A 14,406-nucleotide genomic window follows, 5' to 3' on the forward strand; every position below is an offset into this window, starting at 1 on the left:
TGTAGGGAACAGGGGCAATCTCAATGACAGGCTGGCCGTGGGTATGAAAACAGCGCATGTGAGATGATAAACAACAGGCCAGGGACCTTGGAAGGGAGGGAATCTGGGGGGGAAATTAGGATGTGTGAGTCCCATTATAGTGCTACTCCCATTGAAGTGCTATTACCTTCGTAATGCTACTCCCCTTGCACTGCTACTCAGCTCCACCTCCCAGAGTGGGCTCAGTGTTGCCAGTGTTACAGTATTTTTCACGACAAACCAGAAATCCTGCTTTTTTAGCTTAAACCTCCCGATTTTAAAAAATTTTGACAATACATTTAAGTCAATTAAAATAAAACACATTATATAGGTTGGATAAACTATATCTGGAGGTGAGAATGGTTTGTGAGCCTCCAATGTGTGACCCCTCATTATTTGACTTCCTTACTTGGAGAACACAGGCCCAGAGAAGTACCCTCAAATAGCAGGGAGAAGGACTGAGAGAGTCCAGCAGTCACATTCCATCTGAATGACCTTGGAAGAGGTATTGAAACTTTGTGAACCTTAGCCTCCTTATCTATGAAATGGGGATAATGGCTTCCTCTCAGGGTGCTGGGTGGATCCGATGGGCTGGCATCACGCCAAGCATTTAGTAGGCGCTCAGTAAATGTGTTGATAGGTCCTGCGCGAGGTCATCCAAAAAAATTAGAAGAAGAACCAGGCTTAGGCTTAGAACTTTACTCTTTTGACTACCAGTTCAGAGCTTGTTCCATATCACATTGGCCTGCTTTCATAGGAGCTTCCAGAGGTGTCTGGACACAGCCCTCCTTCTGATCCCGGGAAATTACAGGTCATTTTATGAGAGTTTGATTGTGCAATAGTACTGAGCTCAAGTCATGGGGCTCTCAGCTCCGTGGACTTGGACCTGCAGGCCCAGAACCCAGGAGATCAAGCTTCAAGGTAGTAGTAGCAGCAGCAGCAACAGTAGTAAAAATACCATACAACACGGAACCTAAGAAGCCAGTGATTATAAGTTGCACCATTATTTTATGTACAACTATGAAAGGGACAATGCTGCTTATTAAACCATGACGTGCTATCAATTGTAAGGTGCATCCTGATTTCAGAGATGTTAAAATGGGGGGAGATGTAAAATGGAAGAAATGGAATAGTAATAAAAATAACATGTTAAATTGTACTGCTTACCTTAAACTTTCGCATATAGTATTTTATCCGTGTATTTATCAGCCAGCATTTACTGAGCACCCACTGTGTGCAGGCACTGTGCAGGCACTGGGGACACAAGGCCACTAAGATCTCTGTGCCCTTCAGAGGCGCCGATCCTAGTAGAGAGATGGCACAGTAAGCAGCTGTAGGAAAGTGTGTAGGGGATGGAGTAAAAATAAACAACAGGATGCCATGGGGGTTTAGGGGAGGCAGTGGCTTTTCTGATCCTTAGGAACAGAGACAGTTTGGGGTGCCTGAGGCTGATTTAGGAAGTGCTGTCAGGAGGAAGGGAGTGAGGGCAGCAGACGAGGGCTGGGTAAGAAGCTAAGCGAGGAAGGATAAGCTGCTAAAGCTGGGTCCCACAGGGAGCCCTGGAACATGGATTGCACCACCTTGATCCCACCTTGAAGCAGGAGGGCTAAACGTTTGGACCCATCCACTTCTTCCTCCACACCCTCCTTTCCCCCAGCCAGTCACTGGCTGCAGTGTTCTCTCCCAGCAAAGACTCTGAGACGGGGCAGCTGTGGGCCCTGAGCAGCTGGCGGAGGGTGCACCAGCCTGATGAAGAAATACAAAAGGGTTCCAGCAGCGTACACTCTAGTGTCCTCCCTCTGCATGGCGGCACCGAGCAAGGCTTCCCGGAGGAGCTGCTATTCAGCTCAAGTCTAGTGGGGGACCAGGGCATGTGTTTAACTTGTGGATGAAGGTGGCGGGAGGGGGCGCATGCACGGAAATGCAGACATCTTGGGGAACTTGAGGCTGTTTGGCTGTGTGGACCTGCGGCTGGGAAGTGCGGCAAAGCAGGATCGTGCCGGAAGTGTAAATGCCTAACAGGCTGGCTACCACTGTCAGCTTTTTTTCAGTAGGCGATGGGAGTTTTTCAGTAGGCGATGGGAGCAGTTTTTCAGTAGGTGATGGCAGTGTGGATGGTAAGTGTGCAAGACTAGCAGCAAGGAGAGCAGTTAGGAGGTGAGACAAAACGATAGCCAGCACTTACAGAAGACTGAACATGTGCCACCTACTGCCTTCAGCTCTTCTCATTCCATCTGTAGATGAGAAAACCAAGTGGTTAAGTACTTTGTTCAAGGTCATCAAGCTAGTGTGAGCCAAGGTTTGGACTCAGGTCTCAGCTTGTGCTTTTAATCTGGACACTCCCATGAATGTGAATTTTGGATTCTAGTACATGATGTATCAGTATTTGTTTTCATTGAAAAATAATGCTTGCTCTGGCCAGGTAGCTCAGTTAGTTAGGGCGTCATCCCCACCCACCAAGGTTGCAGGTTCAACCCCCTGTCAGGGCACATATAAGAATCAACCAACTAATACATAAATAAGTGGAACAACAGATTGACGTCTCTCTCTCAAAATCAATTTTTTAAAATTCTTTAAAGCGTGTCCTATTGGATCTCAGGGGCTCTGCTCCTCTTGGCCCACTGCCACAAGGTGGGGAAGCCGAGCTCCAGAGAACAGCTAGTGAAGGCGTCTCTGGGTCTGGGTCTGGGTCTGGGTCTGGGTCTGGGTCTGGGTCTGGGTCTGGGTCTGGGTCTGGGTCTGGGTCTGGGTCTGGGGGGCATGGAGCTGTGCTGAAATGAAGGGAGGCCCTTGGGAAGCTTGCGGCTCGGGCTCTGTGAAGAAAGGGTGTTTCTGTCCTCGTGGCCTTGCCTGGCAGCCACACCTGTTTTGTCCTCCTTCTCCCTGTGCCCAGCCAGACGTCTCTCCCAGAGTGACAGCAGCAACTGGGGACATCTGCAGAAGCTCCCTCGCAGGCCTGACAAAGGCAGTCAGAACCTGGCCCAAGCCTGCAAGAGGAGGGGGGCAGGGGGAGAAGGTGGGAGGGCCAAGAGATGTGGACAGTTGTGGGCTGGTGTGGCAGGCATGGCCCTGCCCCGGAACAGGTGAAGTGAATGTGAACTGAGGAGGAGGGTCCCCTGGGTTTTTAAGGGTGAAAGACCGTTCTGGGACTTCTCAGCACACAATTGCTTAACTTAATGGCTGGGTGGTTTTGAGCTCCAGCTCACTCAGAAAGGACATGGCAAAAAGAGGTACAGAGAAGGCACAGCCATCAAAGGGCTGTCCCTGTTCAGGCTGGGCAGGCAGCACTGTGGGAAAGCTTGGTGGAAAGGACATGAAAAGCAGGGACTGGGAGAGAAGCCTTGGAGGGACACCAGGATGGGACGCTGAATTGATGCTGGAAAGAGTCTCTCTGGGCAGAGCCCAGGAGAGGGTTGCCCTAAGGCTGATAGAGTGGACCTACCGTCTTATAGAAGGAAAAAAAAAATCTTGCCTGGACTAGGTTCTTGAGAGGGAGAAGAAGCTGGTTTGGGGGAAAGGGGATTTAGAAAGAAAATAATAATTGTAATGTCTTATATGAACAAAGCATGATGCAGTATGAGGCAGTGTTTTGTCCTGTGATTCTCCCAAGTCCCTAGAGCAGTGGTTCTCAACCTTCTGGCCCTTTCAATACCGTTCCTCATGTTGTGACCCAACCATAAAATTATTTTCGTTGCTACTTCATCACTGTAATGTTGCTACTGTTATGAATCATCGTGTAAATATGTGATATGCAGGATGGTCTTAGGCAACCCCTGTGAAAGGGTCGTTCAACCGCCAAAGGGGTCGCGACCCACAGGTTGAGAACCGCTGCCCTAGAAGGTGGGCATTCTTTCGTTATTTGTGTAATAAATACGTTACAGCACACGGGCTGACTTCCGAAGATCGCACAGCACTTTAGCTTTCGTTAGGCAGGACCCAAAGGCAGTCCCAGCATTGTGGGCTTGTGATTTCCTCAATTGTATTCGTACCCCCAACCCCCCACACTCCGGTAAAGGTTGGTTATTCACTTGTACACACCATGTGTGCTGGCCTCAATGGAAAGGTCCTGACGGAGAAGGGACAATGGAAAAAGAACAGGAAGGCAAGCAAGGGATTGGGGGAGAAGGAAAACCCTCTTTTAAACAGCGAATGATAGCAGCAGAAAGTTAATGGAGGTGGGGGGGCGCGGTGGTGAGAAGCTGGCTTCCTTGAAAGCTTCCCCCCCACCTTTATTGGGATATAATTCACATACCACAAAATTCACTATTGGAAGCTTCATGGTCTCAGGCTCTCCCAGAAATGGACACTCGTGCTGGCCACTCAGGGCAGTGACTCAGGGCAGATCACTCTGAGCAAAGTCCAGAGAGCTGATGCAGCCCCAGGAAGCCTCTCTAAGGCCATATTCTACCCTCGCCGGGACCCAGAGTTTGGAATCCTGTCTAGGGCGCTTTGCTGCCTGGAGTGTTTCTCAGCAGACACACTCCCTGTGAGTTGGAACTCTGTATGCTTCTCTTTTCCGCAGTTTGTGAAGGTCGATGGTGGAGAAAAGCCCCTTTTTTTCCTTCCCCAAAGGGCATCCTTATTGGTTGCCCCAGAAGCCTGTAGCAAGGGCTTGCTGGAGCTTCTAAAACCAAAACTTTCACTTCACACGTCAGTGATTCTGCACTGTCATATCTGCAGCAAAACTGACCTCCAGGGCTTTCTCGGAAGAGCCGCAGCTTTCTTTACAATTCCTCATCTGCCTGCCTTTGCGAGGTAGGCTTCCCCTGCCAGGCAGGGGCCACCGGGCCAGTCTTGAGCCATCATCCCCTACACACACACACACACACACACACACACACACACACACACAACACACACAACACACACACACACACACCACAACACACAACACAACACACAACACACACACACACACACACACACACACAGCTTTTCCTTCCTCTCTTCCTTTCTGAGATGGCCTGAATTTGGGGGTTTAGTTGGGGTGAAGGGATAAGTTGCTCCAACATGAGCAGAGCTCCTCCAGGTCGCTGACTTCTGTTTCTCATGCATCCTGCCATCTACCTCTCCTCCTGTGCTGCTTCCTGGTCAGCAGCAGCAGCCCAGCGTGGGACAGGGAGGACGTCCTGGCGGGACTAGGCTGGGGAGTGTCCTTTGGAGTGGCTCCCACTTGTTCCCCGGAGGCTGGGTCCTGGCTCTGTGGTGGCAGGCTCTTCTAGGAATGTGCTCCCCAGCTGGGTATTCTGGTTGGTTGGGAACATCCCTGGGCTGGTCTGCACTGGCTCTCAGGGGCTCCTTCAAGGGGCGAGGCCTGAGGCCAGCTGTAGGGGCTAGGCCAGCCGTGGGCAAACTACGGCCCACGGGCCGGATCTGGCCCGTTTGAAATGAATAAAACAAAACAAAACAAAAAGACCGTACCCTTTTATGTAATGATGTTTACTTTGAATTTATATTAGTTCACACAAACACTCCATCCATGCTTTTGTTCCGGCCCTCCGGTCCAGTTTAAGAACCCATTGTGGCCCTCGAGTCAAAAAGTTTGCCCACCCCTGGGCTAGGCTGTAGAAGAAGGTCAGGATGGCCACAGAGCTGCAGGGGAACCTGGCAGCAGTGCCAGCAGTGGGCACTGGAGACCAAGTGGTTTTGCTTTTGCTTTCCTCACTTGCATGAGGTGTCCGTGGGAAGGCAGAAACGAGACAAGTGGAAAAAAACAAAAGGTTTTACCCTGAGCCTCTGCTTGAGAGTTTAGTCTCTACTTGGGGGCCTGCATACCTGAGCACCCGACCCTTCAATTGTTCACTGCCTTTCTCTGGGGGGGCGGGGGGGAGATAAGAGCGGAGAGGCGACAAACAATTGGCTTGTACCGTGATCTTCTGCAAGTCACTTAACCTCTCTGAACCTCAGTGTTCTCATCCATAGAACGAGAGGGACAAAGCTCTCACACTCAGGGCTGTGAAGCAGTGTGTGGGGGGGATGCGCTTTGAGAATCGCTGTGAACAATACTGACACAGAAGACGTTAAATCTGAGAGCATGGGCTTTTCTTTTTGGAGATGGTCCCCCCAGCTCCTCCATTCACTTCTTACAATCACAGAATCATGACTTTTAAATCGGAAGGCATTTCAGTAGCTCATCTAGCCCAGTTCCCTGGCATAATTATCTTTGTTTTGCAGATACGACTGTTGTAAGTTGTCGTTGCTTTGACCTACCTGTCATATCAGGGTGCAATTAAGCCCCTTTCCTCCTAGGTGGGGTGTGAGCTGGTTGCACACAGGTGCTCAGGCCAGCAAAGGGAGGACGAGGACAGGAAGGCCATGCCCCTTGGGAGCAAGTGTGGGTTTTTCGAGGTTTAGGCAGAAGGCCTGAGTGGTGTGTCACCCACTAAGGAGTTGGGGGTGGGGGGAGCTTGGGGGCATGCCCTTGCCCTGCAGGCTCAGAGGGCCTGAGAAACCCATTCTGCTGTCCCTCCTCTTCTCCCTGAGAAAAAGCAAGGGACGCACCTGCTTGTCAGGTCTGGCCGCAGGGAAAAAGTGGCTGCCAGAACATGTTTTATTCCTTCAAATGAAGATCTCCTTCTGACCCATCTCCTTGGAAAACAAACAAACAAGAACAAAAATGGAAAGAACCAGGAAAAACAGGATTCCCTCCCCTGGACTTTCTATTGGCCCTGGAGCCTCACTGAATGGGGGTTGGGGGGGAGAGCAAGAGAACCTCCCGAGTAGCAGAAATGTTTCCAATCCGCTCAGCAGCCAGGCATCAGGGGGATAGTGGGGAAGGTAGAGGAAATGCGGGAACGCAGTGAAAAGCTGCCGGAACCCTGGCCTCAGTTGCTTGAATTAAACCCAGCAGCTTTCATCACCTCAGTAATGGAGAGGTGGGTCTTTTATAGGGGCTGGGGCTGGTTTCTCAACAAACTCTACACGACTAGGATGCTGATGAGCCAAAAGTGAAACTTGGGAAGACTGTTAATGAAGTGCCTTGGAGAGGATTGTGCATGATTTACCGGATCCAAAACCAGAGAGTAATTCTTTGTGGAAGAAAGGGACTTGTGTCCTCCCCAACATCACACACACACACACACACACACACACACACACACACACACACACACACACACACACACACTTTCCTGGCAGGCCCGATGGGTTTCCAAACATTTCGTCACCGTCTCCTCCTGACCTTGGTGTGAAAGGAACGAGCCGCGTGGCCTGCTCCAGCAAAACCATCGGGGGGCGCCGCCTGCGCCCGGGGAGGGCGGCGACGTACTCGAGTGGAGGTGAGGTCTGGAAATCCCCAGCCCGGGCCAGCCGCCGGAGGTTTAAAGACGCCTTCCCAGGCCTTATTTGGTCGCAGGAAGTGGGCGGCGCTGGGCCTGCTAGTGGAGAGGCCGACCAGAGACTGTTGTGCTGATGAAGTGGTAGAGCTGGTTCCTGCTCGCCGCCGGCCGCGCGCGCCGTCCGGCCGCTGGGGCTCCGCGCTCCCAGCTCCGAGTTGTGCAATCCTTTGTAGCACCTCAGAGTCCTCCTCCTTCGCTGTTGCCTCTCGCCCTCGCTCTTTTTTTTTTTTTTTTTTTCAAGCTGTGAGCTCAACCGATGAGTCAGAGCAGTGCAATCCTGACACTGCATCGCAGGACTGGGGGTGACACGGAGGGAGGGAGAGCGATCGCGAGGCGGACAACACCGGCGCGGGGTGAGCCGAGGCTCCTGCGCCCAGAGCGAAGGGTGACAGCCCGCGTGTCCCTCCCGGGCCCTGCCAGCAAACTTCCCAGTCTCGGGAGGCGCGGGCTGGCGAAAGCCCTGCGAGCGCCGCGGGAGGCGGCGGCGCCTGTTTGTTTTTAAAATCGGGGAGTGCGTGCAGGCGGCTGGAGTCTAAAAGGCGACCGAAGGCGGCAGCCCGTGGCCAAGAAGGGATAGCCGATGCCGGAGCTCGGGCAGGAGCAGGTAAGTGGGGCTGCCGGGTCCGCGGCCCAGGCCTGCACGAGGCGAGGCGCTGCCCGCCCTGGCGCGGCGGCCAAGGTACCCCCGGCTGCGTGCAAGCGGTGGCGGCTTGGCGCCCGGGCTGCAGCTCTGCAGGCGCGGCCGGGAGCCGGGGCTTGGGGCGCGGCGCGTCAACTTCTGCGGCCTGGGCAACTGTGTGCGTGGGTATGCGTGGGTGTGGACATGCGTTGGCTGCTCGGCAGCCCGCCCCTCCGTGACCCCCCCCTCTCCGCAGCTGCGTGTGCAGCGCCAACTCGCCGCCGTGTTTGTGCAGCTACGCAACTCGCGCGCGGCCCCGGTCCACCCGGGCGCGGCCCCGGCAGGAAAACCCTCCCCATCCGCGAGGCTGGCGGCGGCGGCGGAGGAACACGGCTGCTCCTCCTCCGCCTAAGCGAAACGTGGTGTCTGCAGGGACCGGCTTGCGTGACAGATCTCAGGCCCCAGAGGCGCGGAGAGGAGCTCGCTAAGTGCAGGAACTTGGTGCGGGAGGCCTCTTCCCCTTCTCCTACCAGTGTGCACGGGAAAGTGGACATGGGAACTGCCCGCGCTGGGAGTTTGGGAACAGAGGTGCAGGGGTGGCAGGAAACGGGTAGAGCCCTAATTTAGAGTGTTTAGGGCGGGCGGGCTGGCCCCCACAGACCCCGGCGCTGCGGGTGCACCTCAGACCTGTCATCCCTCTCACCGCCCCGCCGGCCCGCGCGCTGAGGCCTGCGGAGCTCTCCCCGGGCTTCACTGGGTGCTTGGTTTGGTGGTGCCTGTGCCAAACGCGGGAGCCTGGATTTTGTCTGGCCCCTGCATAAGGCTAGCTTGTTGGAGGTCGTCATATCGCCTCCCCTATTCACACAAACAGAATCGTGTGCACCAGGTTGCCCGTCTGAGAGCCCCAACCCAGGACTCTGGATGAGGGCCTGGTGTCTCCCTGGGGGCTTTCAAGCCTCAGCCCCCAGGAAAGCAGACCTGGAGGAGATACCTGCCACTCAAAGTGGAGGCCTCTGGGGATTCCAGCCCAACCTCCAGAGTGAGCTACTCTAGAAGGATGAAAGGGGAAGTTACCAGCCCCATTTAAAACTTTGTTGGTCAGAACTCTGGCGGCTACTTCCTGCTTCCACCATCCCACATGGGACCTGTGTGCCCGGCTCTGGGGCCGGCGGGATGGGTGGAGAGCTGGCTGGGATGACTGTGAAGGCCTTGGTGGCACGTGTGTGCAGGGGATTGCGGCGGGGGGAAGGGGAGGTCTGGCTTGCTCCAGCAGGGGGAGCCTGGTCTGGTAGGGGCCTGGAGGTCTGGCCTCTCACCTCGTCCCTGCAGCTTCAGGGTTGAGATTGGAGGTGTGGGTAACTGCAGTTCTGAGTAGAAGCCGCTCCTCTGGGCTCGGGCGGAGGGGAAGAGGTCACCTGTCCTGCTCAGAACCTCCCAGGGGTGGTGTGGCACATGCCCCTTTAGAGTCAGAAATGCACCCCGGAAATTTCCAGGAGGTATTAGACGGTTTCAGGATGAGGGGAAAGGAGAAACCTCCCCAGGTTGAGAATTCAAGGGCCTTCATTTTATTTTCTGCTCTGGACACTGACTAACAGGGGTGTAAACATTCAATTACTGTGATAAACCACCTCCTGCATGGCCCTGGCCCAGTCTCCACTCTAATCGGACTGGTCTCTGGCTGATTAGTCTGAGTAGCTCCCAGGGGACAAGGTGGTTAGGAACCTGGAGGGCACCCTCCCAGCCCCCCACCCACGAAGCTTGCTCTGGGACTGCCTGCCCACTTCCAGTGTGGCCTCTCCAGTGAACCCCTACCTCCCCTATCAGCCCCTCACCCCACCCTAGGAAAGACTGCCCCTGGGGATGACAGTTCAACTTCTAAGTATGGGATTTAAAAATAGTCAGAGCCCTGGCTGGGTAGCTCAGTTGGTTACGCAGTGGTTCTCAACCTGCTGGCCCTTTAAATACAGTTCCTCATGTTGTGACCCAACCATAAAATTATTTTCGTTGCTTCTTCATAACTGTAATGTTGCTACTGTTATGAATCGTCATGTAAATATCTGATATGCAGGATGGTCTTAGGCGACCCCTGTGGTTCGACCACCAAAGGGGTCGCGACCCAAAGGTTGAGAACCACTGGGTTAGAGCATCCTGATAGGCAAGGTTGAGGGTTTGATCCCCTGTCAACATACAAGAAGCAACCAATGAAGCATAAGTATGTGGAACAACAAATTGATATTTCTCTCTCTCCCTTCATCTGTCTCTCTCTAAAAATCAGTAATTTTTATTTTATTTTTTTGGTTAATCCTCAGGTGAGGATATTTTTCCATTGATTTTAGAGAGAGGGGGAGAGACACAGAGAAACATCAGTGTGAGCAAAACACATCAATTGGTTGCCTCCTGCACGGGCCCCAACCAGAGCTTGGGTCCAAGCCTGCAACCGAGGTACATGCCCTTGACTGGAATCAAACCTGGGACCCTTCAGTCCGAGGGCCAACGCTCTATCCACTGAGCCAAACTGGCTAGGGCTGGGCTACTGCTTTTAATAAGTGGAGAGAGAGAGAGAGAGAGAGAGAGAGAGAGAGAGAGAGAGAGAGAGAGAGAGAAGAGACAATATGTAGTTACAGACTTAGCTGAGGACCTCCTGTGGCTCCAGAACCCAGGTAAGTTCTGCCCAGTGGAGCGAAGGCCTCTGGGCCCCTGAGTTGGGGAGGAGTAAGAGAAGGGTGGTGCGGGTGGTCACACAGCGCTTAGTGGCCTGGAAGGGGAATGGGCACAGCCCAGGACTCTTTGGCCTTGATAGCTCCTCTCCTGTAGTTGGGTCTCTCAGAAGGAAACCTTGCTGGTGGTGGAGTAGGGATGGCCACAAGTAGCTGGGAGTTTCTTCCTTTCCTTCCGTAGTCCTGTTTCAAATGCCACTTCTTTGGAGAAGCCTCAGTCTTCTCCTCAACAATTGTTTCCACTTTATGTAGTCATTTGTGTATATACTGTAGCGTGGTAGTTAAAAACATCAACTCAGAGCCCAGCCGGTGTGGCTCAGTGGTTGAGCATTGACCCATGAACCAGGAGGTCACGGTTCGATTCCTGATCAGGGCACATGCCCATTTTGCGGGCTCGATCCCCAGTGAGGGGTGTACAGGAGGCAGCTGATTGATGATTCTCTCTCACCATTGATGTTTCTATTCCTCACTCCCTCTCCCTTCCTCTCTCTGAAAACAAACAAACAAAACACCAACTCAGAGCTAGAGTCTCTATACCTCCTCCTTAGAGTTGCAGCGAGGATTCTATGAATTAGTGTATATGGAAAGTCCTGAAAGCACATTTCAGCTTTATGGTAGCCTCTGCTCTAGTGTGAGCTGTATTGTTCCCACAATGCCTGCCTCTAGTAGGTGTTCAGTATGTGTTAGTGAACAAATAAATGAAAGATTTCCCTCCAAAAAACTGTGGGCTTGGCATGTGGAGGGCTCAGTGAACCCTGCTGCTGGGACTCATGCTGCACCAGTGATCCTAGTGCTGGTGAACCCAGTTTCCTGGCACTGCCCTGTGGCTGGCCTTCTAGAGAATGCGTCCCAGTCATTCTGACCCCAGTAGGACCAAGTTCAGCTGTCTGCCTTTTGCTCCTCACAGGGAAGAGCTTCCTGCCTGGGAATCTGCTAACCTGGGCATTTCCTTTAGCCAGGCACATTGGCACCCGTCCTGGATTATGTGCATGCATCAGTTTAGAAGCAGCCTGGAAACTCCATTCTTCCCTGACTCACCAAAGGTTGCAGGAAATGCAGCCAGTGGGCTCATTCTGTTGGAAGGGTTGTTTCAGCACCAAAGGACTCTGATTGTGGGGGTGAACTAAAAAAACCTGTGTGTGCTGGGCTAGCGCTATGTGGAATGTGCTGAAATCCCCAGTTCTTACTTAAGGGATCTGCATTTGCATTCAAAGCAACATCCAGGATACCCTGAGACTGTGAGCTCATTTTATGAATCAGAAGCATTACGGCATAACTTAGGTGTTAGAAACTGCTATTTGGAATCCAGATCGCCCTCCCTCCACCCCCAAAACACACACACACGGGCTCTCACAGTCATATACTTGGGAACAATAACAGCAGAACTTGTCCACCCCCATTGCCACCCCCACACTCAGAACACCGTTCCTGGATGGTATGTGGACAGGACCTGGGCAGTGACCGAAGGAAACCTGGCTGGTGCATGAGAACAAGGCCTGGGTAGACCTGGGTTCATGCTCCAGCCTCTCTACTTGCTGGATGGCTTTGGGCATTGCGTAACTTCCTGAACTTCAGTTTCTTCATCTATAAAATGAGGATGGTAGTAATACTTCACAGGGTTGCTATGAAGGCTAACAAAGATCCTGCATGCGAAGCCAGTGGCCCATAGTAGGCACTCAACAGGCAATGGCTAGCATTTCACCGGCTCCCAGCAGGTTCAGCTGTCTGCCTTCGGCTCCTCCCAGGGAAAAGGACATGCAGGATGTCCTGCTTGTGGCAGGAGGGCAGATGAAGCTTATTTTCTAACTTCCCAGGCCCTGGCCCCAACTGCCTAAATCGGCCCGACCCTGGCGCCTGTGCACCTTTGCAAACAATTCTGTCCTTGCTCAGCTCAGCTTCCCAGAGATCAGATTGTACAATCGGGAGGGACCCTACCCGCCCAGGCCTCAGGCTGAGCTGCTCACGTGGGTGGGAGGAGGGCTGCTCTCTCAGCCAAGGGAAAAGTCCCCTTGCCTTTGCTTCACCTGAAGCCTTTCGGTGTGACCTCAATGGAGTTTTTGGGTGGAGCCTGGGCTGGGAATTGTCCCTCCAAAGATCACTTTGGCTCCTTCACCAATTGAATGGGGAGAGAGGGTTGTCCACCAAGATATTATATAAGAAGAAAGTTGCCACATGTCAGAAAAGAGCTGGGGTTTTTGCTGGGGTGGGGTGTCTCCCGGGGGGGGGGGGGGGCGTTGCTGGCTGTGTTTTGCAGGGTCTGGTGGGGAAAAGAGCAGCGAGGGGCCTGAGGCTTTCCTGGCAGTGCTTTTTGCTCTGGCTCTGTCTGGAACATAGCCTGGTACTGCGGTGGCCTGGGAAGGTGCTCCCTGTTCCCTCTGCCTTTCTCTCCAGCCGCAGGGAGCTCTTGGTGTGAGCGTTATTTTTTCCAGGCAATGCTTCTTCCTCCACGGGAAGGGGGGAGGGGAGCAGCCTGGACAGTCTGTCCATTCCAGAGCTTAGAGAGAGAGAAGTATACCAGGCGTGCAGCCGGAAGGGGGTTCCCTCTGAGGCCACCCACCTTCTCTGGGGAAATGGGGTCCAGAGAGGAAGGAAAATGATGAGGGATTTCGATTCCCAGCTTTTCCCAGCAGTTGGGTAGACAGAAGCTCCAATCCAGACTGCTGTTGCCAGAATTTGCCAGTTCCCTGGAGGGGCAGGCCCCAGAGCTCAGAAAGGAGCTCAGTAATGCTTAAGTGGTAGAACTGGCATCCCTGAGAATGCTTGTAGGTTGGTCGTTCTCCCCCTCCCTTCTCTTCTTCCTTCTCCTCCCCCTCCCTCTCCTCTTCCTCTCCTCCCTCTTGGAACATGTACCTGGCTGCAGCTCAGATCCCCTTCCCCATCTGATCTTGCTCTGTCGGAACCCCCAGCTGGCCCTGGTCATAGCCTTGGGCTCCCCAGCTCCCCGGAGTCATCCCAGAGCTGGAAAACGTGGTGGAACATCTAGTCCAGCTCCTTCATTTTCCAATGGGGAAGCTGGGAGGCAGTGAGCTCCTCGAGGTTCCCATAGACTGCCTCCACTTTCACCTGAGGAGTGCAGAAAGAGGAGCTGTTCTGTGGCCTGTCCCTGGTGCCTGCCCCTCCCAGTTTGGAAGTTGGGAGGGCCTTGTCAGTGCAGGAAGAGCCCAGAGGAATACTGTCTCGGCTCCTGGGTGTGGCTCAGTCCTCAGCTGGCTCCATAGTTATTTATTTGTCTGTTTGTGTGTATGTGAGTGAGTTCTGCGGTTGGGAGACTGGATCTGAGTGAAAGCAGAAGTACCCACGCTATGTCAGCTATGCAGCGCACAGATTGCACTCACAGGGACAGTCGGCCGAGGAAGAAAGGGGGCAGAGGCCCCTCTGCTCGGTGGCTGCTGATGCTCTTTTTTGTCCCTGCAGCGGCGCTTGCACACTTGAGTGTAAACAGCCCCTCCATGTTGCTAGCAGCTGCCTTTCTTTGCTGGCTTTGGGCAGAAGAGGTGCCAAAAATAACCAGGCGGGCACTTCCACTTGTGGGACATACACTGTGGCGGCTTCAGGACAGCCTTGCTTGCTCCCTGCAGGCCTGGGTTCCTCTGGCCCCTGCTCAGACTTCCTGTGGCCACCCCCTCCCCAGCCTCCCTCAGGTGCTAGCACTTTCCCTTTTATTGTTCTTTTAGAGTGAGCCCAGGAGGGTGGGGACCCCATTACAGGCCTAGAA

The 14,406-nt window shown here is 53.6% G+C and overlaps 1 protein-coding gene across 9 annotated transcripts in view; it reads left to right on the plus strand.

Moving 5' to 3' along the window:
* The window catches only part of MIDEAS (mitotic deacetylase associated SANT domain protein), a 66,564-nt gene that overhangs the window by 16,216 nt on the left and 35,942 nt on the right, over positions 1-14,406 (plus strand). For 3 of the 9 annotated variants that reach the window (XM_059690913.1, XM_059690924.1, XM_059690897.1), the window contains exon 1: positions 7,279-7,959. The exons of 1 other annotated variant lie outside the window; for it this stretch is intronic. The gene's annotated coding sequence lies outside the window, so the exon portion shown is untranslated. Of the gene's footprint in view, positions 1-7,235; positions 7,960-8,230; positions 8,476-14,406 lie in introns of those variants that run through there. 5 more of the 9 variants (XM_059690934.1, XM_059690966.1, XM_059690949.1 and 2 more) reach the window with 5 other exon arrangements.

Source organism: Myotis daubentonii, chromosome 1 (assembly GCF_963259705.1).
Source record: "Myotis daubentonii chromosome 1, mMyoDau2.1, whole genome shotgun sequence".
In the NCBI taxonomy this organism is placed as follows: domain Eukaryota; kingdom Metazoa; phylum Chordata; class Mammalia; order Chiroptera; family Vespertilionidae; genus Myotis; species Myotis daubentonii.